General features: G+C 49.5%; 1 protein-coding gene across 3 annotated transcripts in view; it reads left to right on the top strand.

Annotated features, from left to right (window-relative positions):
- Window positions 1–12,365: 12,365 nt before the first annotated feature.
- Window positions 12,366–17,627, top strand: part of LOC117508230 (centrosomal protein of 164 kDa-like) — a 98,900-nt gene continuing 93,638 nt past the window's right edge. For all 3 annotated transcript variants that reach the window (XM_034167900.1, XM_034167899.1, XM_034167898.1), the window contains exon 1: window positions 12,366–12,507. The gene's annotated coding sequence lies outside the window, so the exon portion shown is untranslated. The remainder of the gene's footprint in view (window positions 12,508–17,627) is intronic.

Genomic DNA, 17,627 nt, shown 5'->3' with positions numbered 1-17,627 from the left:
GGGAATGACTGGCGTAACCCTCTGTCAGCGAGGTCTTCAACTCCCACCTCCGGGAGAGCTTCTCCCAGATCCTGGGGGAGGTTGGAGACATGGAGTCCGCGTGGACCATGTTCTCCACCTCCATTGTCGATGCGGCTGCTCGTAGCTGTGGTCGCAAGGTCTCTGGTGCGTGTCGCGGCGGCAATCCCTGAACCCGGTGGTGGACACCGGAAGTAAGGGATGCCATCAAGCTGAAGAAGGAGTCCTACTTATCTTTGTTGGTAGGTGGGACCCCAGAGGCAGCTGACAGGTGCCGGCAGGCCAAGCGTGCCACAGCCCGTGCGGTCGCAGAGGCAAAAACTCGGGTCTGGGAGTAGTTCGGGGAGGCTATGGAGGAGGACTATCGGTCGGCCTCGAAGAGATTCTGGCAAACCGTCTGACGCCTCAGGAGGCGGAAGCAGCTCTCCACCAGCACTGTTTATGGTGCGGGTGGGGAGCTGTTGACCCTGACTGGGGATGTTGTCGGGCGGTGGAAGGAGTACTTCGAGGATCTCCTCAATCCCATCATCACGTCTTCCGAAGAGGAAGCAGAGACTGGGGACTCGGAGGCAGACTCATCCATTACCCAGGCCGAAGTCACCGTGATGGTTAGAAAGCTCCTCGGTGGCAAGGCTCCTGGGGTGGATGAAATCCGTCCTGAGTACCTTAAGTCTCTGGATGTTGTGGGGCTGTCTTGGCTGACACGCCTCTGCAACATCGCGTGGTGATCGGGGACAGTGCCTCTGGATTGGCAGACCGGGGTGGTGGTCCCTCTGTTTAAGAAGGGGGACCGGAGGGTGTGTTCCAACTATAGGGGGATCACACTCCTCAGCCTCCCCGGTAAGGTCTAAGGTCTATTCCAGAGTACTGGAGAGGAGAATTCGACCGATGGTCGAACCTCGGATTCAGGAGGAGCAGTGTGGTTTTCGTCCTGGTTGCGGCACACTGGACCAGCTCTACACGCTCCATCGGGTGCTCGAGGGTTCATGGGAGTTTGCCCAACCAGTCCACATGTGCTTTGTGGATCTGGAGAAGGCATTCGACTGTGTCCCTCTGGGCACCCTGTGGGGAGTGCTCCGGGAGTACGGGGTCCAGGGTCCTTTGCTAAGGCCTATCCGGTCCCTGTACGACCGCAGCAGGAGCTTGGTTCGCATTGCCGGTAGTAAGTCAAACCTGTTTCCAGTGCACGTTGGCCTCCGCCAGGGCTGCCTTTTGTCACCGGTTCTGTTCATTATTTTTATGGACAGAATTTCTAGGTGCAGCCAGGGTGTAGAGGGGGTCTGGTTTGGGAACCACAGAATCTCGTCTCTGCTGTTTGTGGACGATGTGGTTCTGTTGGCTTCGATAAATCAGGACCTTCAGCGTGCACTGGGGCGGTTTGCAGCCGAGTGTGAAGCGTCCGGGATGAAAATCAGCACCTCCAAATCCGAGGCCATGGTTCTTGACCGGAAAAAGGTGCTTTGCCCTCTTCAGGTCGGTGGAGTGTCCTTGCCTCAAGTGGAGGAGTTTAAGTATCTCGGGGTCTTGTTCACAAGTGAGGGACGGATGGAGCGTGAGATCAATAGACGGATCGGTGCAGCATCTGCAGTGATGCGGTCGCTGTATCGGACCGTCGTGGTGAAGAGAGAGCTGAGTAGGGGGGCAAAGCTCTCAATTTACCGATCGATCTACGTTCCGATCCTCACCTATGGTCTTGAGATTTGGCTCATGACCGAAAGAACGAGATCGTGAGTACAAGCGGCCGAGATGAGTTTCCTCCGCAGGGTGGCTGGGCGCTCCCTTAGAGATAGGGTGAGGAGCTCGGTCACTCGGGAGGAGCTCGGAGTCGAGCCGCTGCTCCTCCACGTCGAAAGGAGTCAGTTGAGGTGGCTCGGGCATCTTTTCCGGATGCCCCCTGGACGCTTCGCTGGAGAGGTGTTCCGGGCACGTCCCACTGGGAGGAGGCCCCGGGGAAGACCCAGGACACGCTGGAGGGACTACATCTCTCGGCTAGCTTGGGAATGCCTTGGGGTTCCCCCGGAGGAGCTGGAGGAGGTGTGTGTGGATCGGGAGGTCTGGTTGGCTTTGCTTGAGCTGCTGCCCCCGCGACCCGAAGAAAAAATGGATGGATGGAATTTTTTTTTTTTCCAAAGGTTTATAACGGCCGTATGGCTGGTCCATTTCCTTTTGTTTTAACACCGTAGAGGGTGAAAGGAAGAAAAGGGGGGGAGAAACAGGACATGTTCAGTTGAACTATTTACATCCAGAGGGGTTATAAAACAACAGTCAAAAACACATAAAATACTTTTAAAAAGAGTGTCTGCAGTATTTTAGTTTCATTCAGTTATCTTAGTTATTGAGATACTGTTGAAGACTTGAAGACAAACAAACAAACAAACAAAAAAAAAACACACCCTGTGTAATGGATGAGAGGTTGCCGTTCCCTTAGTTCACTATCGTGACGAATTCTGGTCTTTGAGGTCTAATAAAATGCACCCATCCTTTCCAGTTTTTCATAAAAATGTCCATCTTTAGATTCAAAGAAAAGGTAACCTTTTCCAAAATGTATATTTCCATTGTCACATCTATCCAATTATTAAGTGTAGGTTCGGTTTGCAGCCTCCATCTCTTAGTTAAATCCTTTTTCCCTGCTGCCAGCAACACCCCTATCAGATACTTATCTTTAGCCATCAGTCTTGGTGGGATAAGTCCTAAGTACATGGTTTTGAAGTCGAATGGTATCCATGTATTGAGGACTTCCTGTATTGCATTATGTACATCTTTCCAGTAATTTTGTATTTTTGGACAATCCCAAAAAACATGATAGTGATTCGCAGTCTGACATCCACAGCCTCGCCAGCAGAGAGCATTATTATTGTTTTGGTGCACCTTCATGACTGGGGTGATGCAGTATCGGGTTATATTTTTCCAACAGAATTCCTTCCATGCATGGGATTTTGTAATTTTCCATTGAAGTGTGCAAATATCTTCCCATTCTTTATCTGTTATTGTTATGTTTCCTTCCCTTTCCCATTTAACTTGTATATATTTTGTTGAGTTAGTTTCTAAGCTCTGTAGACTCTTATACAGTCGGGAGATAATCCCTCTCTCTATGTTCGATTTGTATGCATGAATAAATAATTGAACAAATGGTTTACTGGCCTCTCTACCATCCCTATTTTTTATTTTTTGATTATAATAATGTCGTAATTGGAGGTATCTATAGAAATCTTGTCTTTGTAATGAGAAATTATCCTTTAGACTTTGAAAACTCATAAGAGTATCCTTCTGTATAATACTGCACATTGATGTGATGCCTTTTTCAGTCCAAGCTTTGAATCTATCATCAAATTTGTTTGGTATGAAATCCGAATCAAAAGCACACCAACTTAAAATTCTAACCTCCTCATTCAGTTTATATTTTCTAATTAATGATTTCCATGTTTTGAGAGTGGAGTTCACCCATGGATTTTCGAGTCTATCTATATATTGTTGTAAGTTTTTATCCGGTAGTACGGCCTGTATATGTAGGTCAGGTATCAGACTGCACGCAATATCTTTCCATTGTGCCTTGTAGGAGGGGTTGCACCATCAGAGCAACGCTCTCATTTGTGCTGAGACATAATATTTTTCCAAGCATGGTAGGCCCCATCCCCCCTTCTGTTTAGGTAGCTGTAACGTTTTATATTGGGTTCTGGGGTTTTTTCCCTTGCCATATAAATCTTGATATTATTTTATCCCATTGTCCAGTGTTGTGTGGGCCGCCAGAAGAGGAGGTACTGCTGGCCCACCACCAGAGGGCGCCCTGCCTGGAGTGCGGGCTCCAGGCACCAGAGGGCGCAGCCGCCTCACAGGAGCAGCTAGGGTGACAGCTGTCACGCATCACCTGCAACAGCTGTTACCAATCAGCAGGGGTACATCAGCAGGACGACGTCTCCACCTCTTTGCCGAGATATCGTTCTACCTGGAAGGTAATATTCTCAGCTGACTGCTTGACAGTAACCTTTTGTGATTTTTGTGAGTGATAACAGACCTTTTTTCCAACGAGAGGTGGAGGTAGCTTTCCTGCCGTGCGGATTACTGGGTGCAAACGCGCCCACCTTTAATTGTGTTTTTGTTCCTCGCCAGCAGTACCAGGTCCGACACGCGGAGGCAGTGGCCACCTGGGAGTTCGGGACTTGGCGGCTCCAGTATTCCCGGGGTCTGGTGGCGGAGGAAATCGTGTGGTTCCGGTTCTGCTTTGGACAGGTGTCTCCTATCTTCGAGCCTGCCCACACGACACCTTTGTGAATTGATTCTGATCTATTGTTGTAATCTGTTGTATTTGTTGTGCACATTCACAACAGTAAAGTGTTGTTATTTGACCTACTCCATTTTCCGTTCCTTTGCGCCCCCTGTTGTGGGTCCGTGTACCGACACTTTCCCAACAGGATATCTCGGCCAGCGTCATGGATCCCGAGGGGCGTCAACCGGCTGTTGAACGGCCAATGGAAGAACAGGGCGCACAGGCGTCCGCAGGAGGAATGATCGGTGAGTTGCAGCGGATCCTCACCGCTTTCACGGCTCGGTTGGATTTAATGACCGAGCAGAACGTCCTTCTTAACGGCAGGGTGGAGGCTCTCGCCGCGCAGGTGGAAGCGTGCCCTCAGGGCGCTGCTGCGGCTCTCCCTCCTGTCGACCCTGTGCGTAACAGTGACGTTCCACAGGTCGTTCAACGACCCCTCCCACCTTCCCCGGAAGCATACATAAGCCCTCCAGAGCCGTACGGAGGTTGTGTGGAGACATGCGCGGACTTTCTTATGCAGTGTTCGCTCGTCTTCGCACAACGTCCTGTCATGTACGCGACTGATGCTAGTAAGATAGCTTATGTCATTAATCTGCTTCGCGGCAAGGCACGCGCTTGGGCTACAGCGCTTTGAGAGCAAAATTCACGGCTCCTTCTGATATATGATGGGTTTGTGAGGGAGTTCAGAACAGTGTTCGATCACCCAAATAGAGGAGAGACCGCTTCAGCCGTGCTGCTGTCAATGAGACAGGGGCGCCGGAGCGCAGCTGTTTATGCAGTCGACTTCCGCATCGCGGCTGCGAGGTCCGGCTGGAATAACACTGCCCTCCGCGCCGCCTTCGTAAACGGACTGTCATTGGTCCTGAAGGAGCTCCTGGTGACCAAGGACGAACCGCGGGATTTAGACGGGCTTATTGATCTCGTTATACGATTAGACAATCGGTTAGAGGAACGCCGTCGGGAGCGAGGCGAAGGACGTGACCGGATACGCGCTGCCCCTCTCCCTTCCGGGTTCGAAAAGGGGCCGCCCTCCCCACGCTCCACAGCCGCAGCGCTTTGTAGGGCAACAGCTCCCCCTGGTGACGTTGTTAGGGAAACGCACAGGGCCAAAATGGGGAGGCTGATCCGTGGAGAGTGTTTTCTCTGCAGCTCAACAGAGCACACACAGAGAGACTGCCCCAAACGGCCAAAACGTCAACACTCACCCTTAGAGACTGGGCTAAGGGGGGGTCAAGACATTCAAGTGAGACACACACAAATTGCCACACGACTCCCAGTCACAATCCTGAGCGGGGATTTAACCCTTCAAGCCCGAGCACTGGTGGACACGGGGTCAGAAGGGAATCTGCTAGACAGCAGATGGGCAAAGGAGGTAGGGCTCCCTCTGGTGGCGCTTCCTTCGCCATTGCAGGTGCGGGCACTAGATGGCACCCTCCTCCCTTTACTCACACACAAGACACAACCAGTAACTCTGGTGTGTCTGGAAACCACCGGGAGGAGATTGAGTTTTTTGTAACTTCTTCTACCTCCCGTGTGATTTTGGGCATCCCATGGATGTTAAAGCACAATCCCCGGATCGATTGGCCGTCTGGGGTGGTGGTTCAGTGGAGCGAAACCTGCCATCGGGTGTGTTTAGGATCCTCGGTTCCTCCCGGTTCCCAGGCTAAGGAGGAGGTCAAAGTCCCTCCCAATCTGACGGCAGTGCCGGTTGAGTACCACGATCTTGCTGGATGTCTTCAGCAAGGATCTGGCACTCACCCTTCCCCCGCACCGTCCGTACGATTGTGCCATTGATTTGGTTCCAGGCGCTGAGTTCCCGTCCAGCAGGCTGTACAACCTCTCACGACCTGAGCGTGAATCAATGGAGCCCTACATCCGGGACTCATTAGCTGCCGGGCTGATCCGGAACTCCACCTCCCCGATGGGGGCAGGTTTCTTTTTTGTGGGCAAGAAAGATGGCGGACTTCGTCCATGTATTGATTACAGGGGGCTGAATGAGATTACGGTTCGCAACTGATACCCATTGCCATTATTAGATTCCGTGTTCACCCCCCTGCATGGAGCCAAAATCTTTACTAAGCTGGATCTTAGAAATGCGTATCACCTGGTTCGGATCCGGAAGGGAGACGAATGGAAGACGGCATTCAACACCCCATTAGGTCACTTTGAGTACCTGGTCATGCCGTTCGGCCTCACAAACGCCCCCGCGACGTTCCAAGCATTGGTTAATGATGTCTTGCGGGATTTCCTGCACCGATTCGTCTTCGTATATCTAGACGATATACTCATCTTTTCTCCGGATCCTGAGACTCATGTCCGTCATGTACGTCAGGTCCTGCAGCGGTTGTTGGAGAACCGGCTGTTTGTGAAGGGCGAGAAGTGTGAGTTTCACCGCACATCTTTGTCCTTCCTGGGGTTTATCATCTCCCCCAACTTCGTCGCTCCTGATCCGGCCAAGGTTGCGGCGGTGAGAGACTGGCCCCAACCCACTAGCCGTAGGAAGCTGCAACAGTTCCTCGGCTTTGCAAATTTCTACAGGAGGTTCATTAAGGGCTACAGTCAGGTAGTTAGCCCCCTGACAGCCCTGACCTCACCAAAAGTCCCCTTCACCTGGTCGGATCGTTGCGATGCCGCGTTCAAGGAGTTGAAACGGCGCTTCTCGTCTGCACCCGTTCTGGTGCAGCCCGATCCTAGTCGCCAGTTAGTGGTTGAAGTGGACGCCTCGGACTCAGGGATAGGAGCCGTGCTTTCCCAGAGCGGGAAGACTGATAAGGTCCTTCACCCGTGTGCCTATTTTTCCCGCAGGTTGACCCCGGCCGAACGGAACTATGACGTCGGCAATCGAGAACTCCTTGCGGTGAAAGAGGCTCTTGAAGAGTGGAGACATCTGTTGGAGGGAACGTCCGTGCCATTCACGGTTTTCACTGACCACCGGAACCTGGAGTATATCAGGACCGCCAAGCGGCTGAACCCCAGGCAAGCCCGCTGGTCACTGTTCTTCGGCCGTTTTGACTTCCGGATCACCTACCGTCCCGGGACCAAGAACCAGAGATCGGATGCCTTGTCCCGGGTACATGAAGATGAAGTCAATGCGGAGTTGTCGGATCCACCGGAACCCATCATCCCGGAGTCCACTATCGTGGCCACCCTCACCTGGGACGTAGAGAGAACCGTCCGGGAGGCCCTGGTACGAAGCCCGGACCCCGGAACTGGGCCGAAGAACAAACTATACGTCCCACCAGAAGCTAGGGCTGCAGTCCTGGACTTCTGTCACGGCTCCAAGCTCTCCTGTCATCCAGGGGTGCGAAGAACCGTGGCAGTTGTCCGGCAGCGCTTCTGGTGGGCGTCCCTAGAGGCCGACGTCCGGGATTATATCCAGGCCTGCACCACCTGCGCCAGGGGCAAGGCTGACCATCGCCGGGCATCAGGTTACTCCAGCCGCTGCCCGTGCCTCATCGCCCCTGGTCCCACATCGGCCTGGATTTTGTCACGGGCCTCCCGCCGTCCCAGGGTAACACCACCATCCTCACGATAGTGGACCGATTCTCCAAGGCGGCCCACTTCGTGGCCCTCCCGAAGCTCCCAACAGCCCAGGAGACAGCGGACCTCCTGGTCCACCACGTCGTCCGGCTGCATGGGATTCCAACAGACATCGTCTCCGATCGCGGTCCCCAGTTCTCCTCGCAAGTCTGGAGGAGCTTCTGCCGGGAACTGGGGGCCACGGTGAGTCTCTCGTCCTGGTACCACCCTCAGACCAACGGGCAAGCAGAACGGGTAAACCAGGAGGTGGAGCAGGCCTTGCGCTGCGTGACTGCCACACACCCGGCGGCCTGGAGTACCCATTTGGCCTGGATCGAGTATGCCCATAACAGCCAGGTGTCTTCAGCCACCAGCCTCTCCCCTTTTGAGGTATGTCTGGGGTATCAGCCCCCGTTGTTTCCGGTGGTTGAGGGAGAGGTTGGTGTGCCCTCGGTCCAGGCCCACCTGCGGAAGTGTCGTCGGGTGTGGCGTGCCGCCCGTTCTGCTTTGCTAAAGGCCCGGACGAGGGCAAAAGCCCATGCAGACCGTCGGCGGACCCCGGCCCCTGCGTATCGGCCTGGGCAGGAGGTGTGGTTATCCACAAAGGACATCCCCCTCCAAGTGGACTCCCCCAAGTTACAGGACCGTTACATCGGCCCATTCAAGATCCTGAAGGTCCTCAGTCCAGCCGCAGTGATGCTTCGGCTGCCGGCCTCACTGCGGATCCATCCTGTGTTTCATGTGTCCCGGATTAAACCTCATCACTCCTCACCCCTCTGTACTCCGGGTCCGGCGCCGCCTCCTGCCCGGATCATCGATGGCGAGCCGGCTTGGACTGTACGCCGGCTTTTGGATGTCCGTAGGATGGGCCGGGGCTTCCAGTATTTGGTGGACTGGGAGGGGTACGGCCCCGAAGAACGCTCCTGGGTGAAGAGGAGCTTCATCCTAGACCCGGCCCTCCTGGCCGATTTCTACCGCCGCCACCCGGACAAGCCTGGTCGGGCGCCAGGAGGCGCCCGTTGAGGGGGGGGTCCTGTTGTGTGGGCCGCCAGAAGAGGAGGTACTGCTGGCCCACCACCAGAGGGCGCCCTGCCTGGAGTGCGGGCTCCAGGCACCAGAGGGCGCAGCCGCCTCACAGGAGCAGCTAGGGTGACAGCTGTCACGCATCACCTGCAACAGCTGTTACCAATCAGCAGGGGTACATCAGCAGGACGACGTCTCCACCTCTTTGCCGAGATATCGTTCTACCTGGAAGGTAATATTCTCAGCTGACTGCTTGACAGTAACCTTTTGTGATTTTGTGAGTGATAACAGACCTTTTTTCCAACGAGAGGTGGAGGTAGCTTTCCTGCCATGCGGATTACTGGGTGCAAACGCGCCCACCTTTAATTGTGTTTTTGTTCCTCGCCAGCAGTACCAGGTCCGACACGCGGAGGCAGTGGCCACCTGGGAGTTCGGGACTTGGCGGCTCCAGTATTCCCGGGGTCTGGTGGCGGAGGAAATCGTGTGGTTCCGGTTCTGCTTTGGACAAGTGTCTCCTATCTTCGAGCCTGCCCACACGACACCTTTGTGAATTGATTCTGATCTATTGTTGTAATCTGTTGTATTTGTTGTGCACATTCACAACAGTAAAGTGTTGTTATTTGACCTACTCCATTGTCCGTTCCTTTGTGCCCCCTGTTGTGGGTCCGTGTACCGACACTTTCCCAACACTCCAGTTTGTTTTCTTGTAATTAAGATTGGTAACGTTTGAAATAGGTAAAAGAACCTTGGTAATATATTAATTTTTATTGTTTCAATTGCGCTCAGACTCAGAATGGGTATAAGATTCCACCTCCTAAGATCCTCCTTAATCTTACAAAGCAGAGGTTCATAATTTTTCTCATAAAGTTTTGTCAAATCGTTAGGTAGGTTTCCTCCCAGGTATTTAAAGGATTCTGTTTTCCATCTTAGAGGGTATTTTTCTTTTAATTTTTCACATGGACTGAAGTTGTATGCTAGAGTTTCAGTTTTATTGACATTTAGTTTATACCCTGACATAGAACCTAAGTTATTTAAGAAAGTCAAAGCCTCTGGCAAGGATGTCTCAGGGTTTTTAAGATACAGGAGGACATCATCTGCATAGCATGCTATTTTATGTTCAGTTTTGTTAATATAAATTCCCTTAATTTTAACATTCTGTCTAATGTGTTGGGCTAGCGGTTCTAGGAATAGGGCAAAAAGGAGTGGAGACCAGGCACATCCCTGCCTCACTCCTCTCTCTAAGGTGAGTGGTTTGGATAGGTAGCCATTTATTTTAATTCTTGCCGTAGGATTGTTATAAATAGCTTTGATGGTGTTTACCATCATTTCATTAAAACCAAATTTAATTAGGACCTTAAAGAGGTATTGCCAGCTGACAGAGTCAAAGGCTTTTTCTGCATCTAGAGTTAGGATTAAGGCCTTTATCTTATGTTGTTTAATGTGGTCCATAATGTGCAGGGTGCGTCTTATGTTTTGTGTGAGTCGTGCGTGTATAAAACCTGTCTGATCATTGTGAATTAGGGTGGGCAGCATTTTTTCCATTCTTCCGGGCCATTATCGATGTGTATATGCGGTAATCAACATTGAGTATCGAAATTGGTCTGTATGATCCGCACTCGAGTTTATCTTTCCCCTCTTTATGTATGAGGGAAATAATGGCTTCTTTCCAAGATGGCGGGGTCTCTGCTTTTTTCAGTGCCCAGTTACATGCAGTTAGCAATATAGGCATAACTAATAAAGTCAGTTTAATGTACAATGGTTTATTTCAGCTCAGCTTGGTGTATAAATCTCATTGGTCCAGGTAATGAGAGCTGTTAGCTGGTTGATAGAAGCAAGTTAGAGACAAAAAGCTGACTTCAGTAGAACAGCAACCCGAGAGTGCCTTCACCGAGCAGTCAGTCCTAGAAGTACAAATCTTTGCCTTCAGATTGGCCACATCGCCAGAAGTGATGTGTCGGTGACCTCTAGATTAGCATATTTAGCAGATATTCATATTGCGCTGGTGGCCATATTGGATTTTTAGGTTTTACAGAAATTGTTCAAGGGTGAGCACTCCACACCCATCTGAATGTCACTCTGGGGGTTCCAAGTAGGTAATCAACAAAGAGAAAAAAAAAAAAAAAAACTACACCAAACAAAACAAATTCAAGCAAAATTTGGCTGCTGAAATATTAGTGTTTAGAATAAAGATATGATGTTTTTTTTTTTCTTTTTAAACCATGAGGCCTATCTTTTATGCTACCATGTGTCCAAATGAATTGTGCTTGGTATATTTCTATTCAGAATACATTCTATGGGTTAAAAGACTTATGGACCATTGTCTTTTTTTTTGTGACCATTGCTGTGGATGTGACCAGTGCTGTGTGATGCCTCATCCACCATACCACAGAACAGCCTTAGGTACTAGATGGCAACCACCCAGGCATGCAACCACTCCATATCCACCTCTCACAAGTATCCACTCTGTCTGCTTCAGCCATGTAAAATGTGGGTGTCTCCTCATCCTTCTCCAGCTACTGGGTTCCTCAACACTGAGACCCACATTGTGGATCACGCCCAGAGAAACACACCACATAGAAATGCAAAGAATCATCCACTGCACAGTGGTGGATTCCAGCGCATGTAGGGAAATGAGAAAGCTGATGAGAGATCATCGAGAGGATTTCAACCGGAAAAGGGAAAACCAGATCTAAAATAAAATTTGAAGTAATGCAGAGATGGCAAAAAAAAGAAGCAAAAAACAAGAGTCTGGACCCAAGGCAAGACACTTGGACACAGTTATGGCATTATTTATCTTTCTCAGACACTCTGGGACAATCAATATATTTTTTAAATTTTATAATCTCCTGTGGAACCAGCTCCCAATTCAGATCAGGGAGACAGACACCCTCTCTACTTTTAAGATTAGGCTTAAAACTTTCCTTTTTGCTAAAGCTTATAGTTAGGGCTGGATCAGGTGACCCTGAACCATCCCTTAGTTATGCTGCTATAGACGTAGACTGCTGGGGGTTCCCATGATGCACTGTTTCTTTCTCTTTTTGCTCTGTATGCACCACTCTGCATTTAATCATTAGTGATCGATCTCTGCTCCCCTCCACAGCATGTCTTTTTCCTGGTTCTCTCCCTCAGCCCCAACCAGTCCCAGCAGAAGACTGCCCCTCCCTGAGCCTGGTTCTGCTGGAGGTTTCTTCCTGTTAAAAGGGAGTTTTTCCTTCCCACTGTAGCCAAGTGCTTGCTCACAGGGGGTCGTTTTGACCGTTGGGGTTTTACATAATTATTGTATGGCCTTGCCTTAAAATATAAAGCGCCTTGGGGCAACTGTTTGTTGTGATTTGGCGCTATATAAAAAATTGATTGATTGATTGATAATAATTAATCAATAATAAATAAATACATAAAATTTATTTATTTATTTATTTTTGCTTTTTTTGTTTTTTAATTCCTAACAGATACTCGACTTTTAAAGGGCATAACGCACTAATGGACTAGTCCAAAGGATGGCAGCATTGCAACAGTTTGGATGCTGACTGCCGATAAACCTCAGAAAAGAAGAAGAAGAAGACTTCAGCAGCGGATAGCAAACTGATTCGAAGATGTTAGCCTTGTAAACTGACCTTTTCCCCTTATTTATGTCCTTAATTCCATTGTGACTATAATTTTTACGCTTCGAGGTTACATTCCAGGTTTGCAAGTAGTTTTGCATTTCTTTTTTCTCAATTAGTTGGAATCGTTTTTTAGTTGTATACAATTTATTATTCAGTGCTATTAGTTGATCAAGCTCTCATATTGATATCTTAGTGTGTTTTGATTTAATTTAGAAAAAGTGGTTGCTAAGCAACTTCGTATGTATTTGATGTTGAGCCTTTGCAGTCGACCTTTAGAACACATTATTCCACAGTAATAATGCTGCCTTCACGCGCTAAACTCACTAAAGTGTTAAACGATTCGTTAGTTTTCACATCGCTGCTGCTTTTAGTCGATCTAATGTAGCATTTGATCCAGTTAATGTCTTGTGTTCTCCCTTTGCTGGCAACAGTGTAGGCCAGCGAAAATGTAGATGAGTGAGTGAGTCCGTGTTTTAAATCTCCAAATTAAAACACAGTGGTTATTGTTACCAGCCGTTATGCCCAGGCTGTTCTTATTATTGCTATTTACATGATTTATGCTTTAACATACCAAACCACAAATGTCAAAACAAACATGCATTTGTAATGAACATTCTGTCAGAGAAGTATGCATTAGAGTTTAAAGTAAACGCTGCAAAACAACAAATAAATGTTACATCAGGATTTGAACCTGCATTGTCTGAATGAGAATGTATTGCTGTGACCACAACGCACATAACTGCTGGAAATGTTGGTCGTCTGTATGCAAACCGAAAGTCGTAATGAATCACAAATTGATTAAAGACCATGTCACCCTTTGACGATGTAACCAGTGTATGCCGACCATACGTGGGTGTACGTCTAGTAAGTTATGGGTAAGTTTTTATATATATATATATATATATATATATACGATGGCTGTCCATAAAGTATAGGTCCTTTTTATTTTTTTTTCAAAACTATATGGATTTCATTCATATGTTTTTACGTCAGACATGCTTGAACCCTCGTGCGCTTGCGTGAGTTTTTCCACGCCTGTCGGTGATGTCATTCGCCTGTGAGCACTCCTTGTGGGAGGAGTCGTCCAGCCCCTCGTCGGAATTCCTTTGTCTGAGAAGTTGCTGAGAGACTGGTGCTTTGTTTGATCAAAATTTTTTCTAAACCTGTGAGACACATCGAAGTGGACACGGTTCGAAAAATTAAGCTGGTTTTCGGTGAAAATGTTAACGGCTGATGAGAGATTTTGAGGTGATACTGTTGCTTTAAGGACTTCCTACGGAGCGAGATGTCGTGCAGCACTCCCAGGCGCCGTCGTCAGCCTGTTTCAAGCTGAAAACCTCCACATTTCAGGCTCTATTGATCCAGGACGTCGTGAGAGAACAGAGAAGTTTCAGAAGAAGTCGGTTTCAGCATTTTATCCGGATATTCCACTGTTAAAGGAGATTTTTTTAATGAAAGACGTGCGGACGGGTCTGCGCGTCAGGACGCAGCTGGCGCGGTGCGGCGGCACAGGAAAAACACCTCCGTGTTGATAACCATTTGTAAAATCCAGGCGGCTTTTGATGGCTTTCAGTGGAGTGAGTATATGAGAAATTGTTTAACAGCTGGACATGTTCCAACTTGTCCTTAAGGCTTCCAACAGAGGTGTTTTTCCTGTGGCGGAGCGTCGCGGCGGCTGCGAACCGACGCTGCAATCCGCCCGCATGTCTTTCATTAAAAAAATCTTTAACAGTGGAATATCCGGATAAAATGCTGAAACCGACTTCTTGTGAAACTTCTCTGTTCTCTCACGACGTCCTGGATCAATAGAGCCTGAAATGTGGAGGTTTTCAGCTTGAAACAGGCTGACGACGGCGCCTGGGAGTGCTGCACGACGTCTCGCTCCGTGGGAAGTCCTTAAAGCAACAGTATCACCTCAAAATCTCTCATCAGCCATTAAAACCTTCACCGAAAACCAGCTTAATTTTTCGAACCGTGTCCACTTCGATGTGTCTCACAGGCTTAGAAAAAATTTTGATCAAACAAAGCGCCAGTCTCTCAGCAACTTCTCAGACAAAGGAATTCCGACGAGGGGTTGGATGACTCCTCCCACAAGGAGTGCTCACAGGCGAATGACGTCACCGACAGGCATGGAAAAACTCACGCATGCACACGAGGGTTCAAGCATGTCCGATGTAAAAACATATGAATGAAATCCATATAGTTTTTGAAAAAAATAAAAAGGACCTATACTTTATGGACAGCCCTCGTGTGTGTGTGTGTGTATATGTATATGTATATATATATATATATATATATATATATGTATATATATATATATATATATGTTAAGAGCACGTTGAAGCATGCTTATATATGTCCTAATAGGCTGAGCACCTTGAAAAATTTTGGGCATGTTGAAAATTTTCAATGTATGCCAGCATATGACTCGTATGTCCCGCGATTGTTGTCACACGTTTCTTGTAATTTACTCTTAGTTGAAGTGCGTCCATTAATGCTGTGCATTGATTGACTGAAAGCTGCATCTTCATGTGAATAGACTTTAAAATATTGAACCATTCAGACACCGAGTAAATATCAAGTCTTCCCTGTTTGTTTCAACATCACAGTCAAGCTAAAAGGTATATCCACATAAAGCCTCCTTGGAAAACAATGTCTGAAAATACTTGAATTCCTTGCCGTGTCTGATGAAGTGTCTGTGACACCGGCACTTTGCTTACTTGGTTACATCAGGTCATGGTTTTGACACCGGCACTTTGCACACTTGGCTCCATCAGATCATGGTTGTGTGCCTGAGGTTGTTCATCAAGTTGTTAAGTTGCAGCGCCTGGTGTAGCTGGGCTGATAAGGGACCGGTGTCCCGTCTGCTACAGCTGCTGCAGGTGAATCTGTTGCTGTCTGCTGTCAGCGGAGCCTCGATTTTCCCCCCTGCTGTGTTGTTTCGATGAAAGCTGGCTATTTGTTTAGTTGTGTCACTAACCCCGTTAACTACGTGGTAGTGTGTGTATAAGAACCAGTATAGTGTACTGTGTTGGGCTTGCCGTGAGTGTTTTCCACTCCTTGAAGTACTTCGTCTGTGCTGCCGCCATTTTGCTAAGTTTAACAGCTCCGCTAGCAGCTATTGTTGTCGTCGTTGCTCTACGTGACTTAGCACTTGGGCTGTGAGTTTTTCGGCTGTGTGCATCGTGTAATTACTTTGGCTGTGAGTGTTTCACGCTCAGTGCCTCGTGCCAAGTCTGCGGCTGAAGTGCTTCACGCACCATGCCTCGTGTCGAGTCTGCAGCTGGAGTGCTTCACGCTCCATGCCTCGTGTCGAGTCTGCAGCTGGAGTGCTTCACGCTCCGTGCCTCGCGTCGAGTCTGCGGCAGTGAGTGCATCACGCTCCGTGCCTCGTGTCAAGTCGACGGCTGTGAGTGCATCACGCTCCGTGCCTCGTGTCAAGTCGACGGCTGTGAGTGCATCACGCTCCGTGCCTCGTGTCAAGTCGACGGCTGTGAGTGCATCACGCTCCGTGCCTCGTGTCAAGTTGACGGCTGTGAGTGCGTCACGCTCCGTGCCTCGTGTCAAGTCGACGGCTGTGAGTGCGTCACGCTCCGTGCCTCGTGTCAAGTCGACGGCTGTGAGTGCGTCACGCTCCGTGCCTCGTGTCAAGTCGACGGCTGTGAGTGCGTCACGCTCCGTGCCTCGTGTCAAGTCGACGGCTGTGAGTGCGTCACGCTCCGTGCCTCGTGTCAAGTCGACGGCTGTGAGTGCGTCACGCTCCGTGCCTCGTGTCAAGTCGACGGCTGTGAGTGCGTCACGCTCCATGCTTCGTGTTACTATTTACACTGCGTGTGATTCATGCTTTGTCTTTCCATCTGTAACAGTCAGGGCTTGCATTAGTCATCTGCACGCAGTCCGCAATGTTGACAGGGCCTTTGTTGCATGGCTGTACTACCTGTTTGGCTCCCTTGAGCCCAGATGATGGACATATGTTTTGCCCCTCGTGTCTTGGGATCGGACACCTGAGGGAAGCCCTGACTGGCGATGCCTGCCTTAATTGTGCCAGCATGCCACTGCTAGAGAGATCTGCTAGACTTGCGGCATTGGAAAGTGGAATCTCTAGTGCGACTTTGGCCTCCAGCCCCAGGAAGGAACCAAAGCGCCGTAAACGCCTACATGCAGGAGCCCCTTCTGCTAAGAAGGCTACTCATGACCATGCTTTGGCTGAAAAGGTCGAAACGTTGACTTCTGAGTTTGATCAGACTAAGTCCTTGCTTCTGAATCTACAGCCTAGGGATGCAGTGACAGTTCCTGTTGTCCCTAATGAGGCTGATCAGACCAATGTAGTTACTCAGCAGGAGGAAGATGTCGTGTCTATTGCTGCGACTGATTCCTTGTACATGAGAAGTGATATAAACTGTGTGGAGGATGAGGATGAGAGGGGTCTTTCTCCAAGCCATTCATTAGTGGGCTCTCACACCTCTGAGGCAGAGTCCCTGCCGCAAACCGGACCTGGGCTATCCTTTGTAAAGCAAGCTGTTCAGTTGGCTTTATCCAGGCTTGGGATCGACAATCTCCATGCGGAAACCACTGCCTCAAGTGCCTTTGTCAAAGTCACTCAGAAGCCTGAGTTCAACGTTCCAGTTTCACAACCATATATCAAGGAGCTCCACCGATGCTGGGCGGACCCCAAATCATTGCCCCATCTATCGCAAGACTGCAGAGCCCTTAGCTCTATGTGTGATTCGGCGCAGTATGGTCTGAACCGTATGCCCGCCGTTGACAGCTTTATTGCGAACCTGGTTGCGGCTCCAGCTGATGCTGCTCGGTCGGATGCCCGCTGCCCATGACCTCAGTGTAGGGTCACTGATGACCTCCTCACCAAAAACTATGACATAGCTGCTCGCATCGGTCGCCTAGGCAACTCACTGTCCCATTTAGCCCTTGCCCTCCAGAGAGCTTGGCAGACTGATGTCAACCCTTACCATCACTAGACGTCAGGTGTGGCCTGCGCAGTCCCCCCTGTCCGAATCCTGCAGAGGCACACTCCGTTCGCTGCCGGTTCTTCCAGGCCAGGTATTTGGACCTGCGGCCCAACAAACTTTGGAGCGTGCTGTTGAGGCTAGTAAATCTCGGCAGCAGTTTGTTGACTTACACCGGTCTTCCAGATCTCACCCAGTGAAGTTGGGACAAGCCCAGCTCTCCACAATTTCTCT

This window comes from Thalassophryne amazonica, chromosome 4 (assembly GCF_902500255.1).
Source record: "Thalassophryne amazonica chromosome 4, fThaAma1.1, whole genome shotgun sequence".
NCBI classification, from domain to species: domain Eukaryota; kingdom Metazoa; phylum Chordata; class Actinopteri; order Batrachoidiformes; family Batrachoididae; genus Thalassophryne; species Thalassophryne amazonica.
This window is presented reverse-complemented; position numbering and strand designations above follow the sequence as displayed.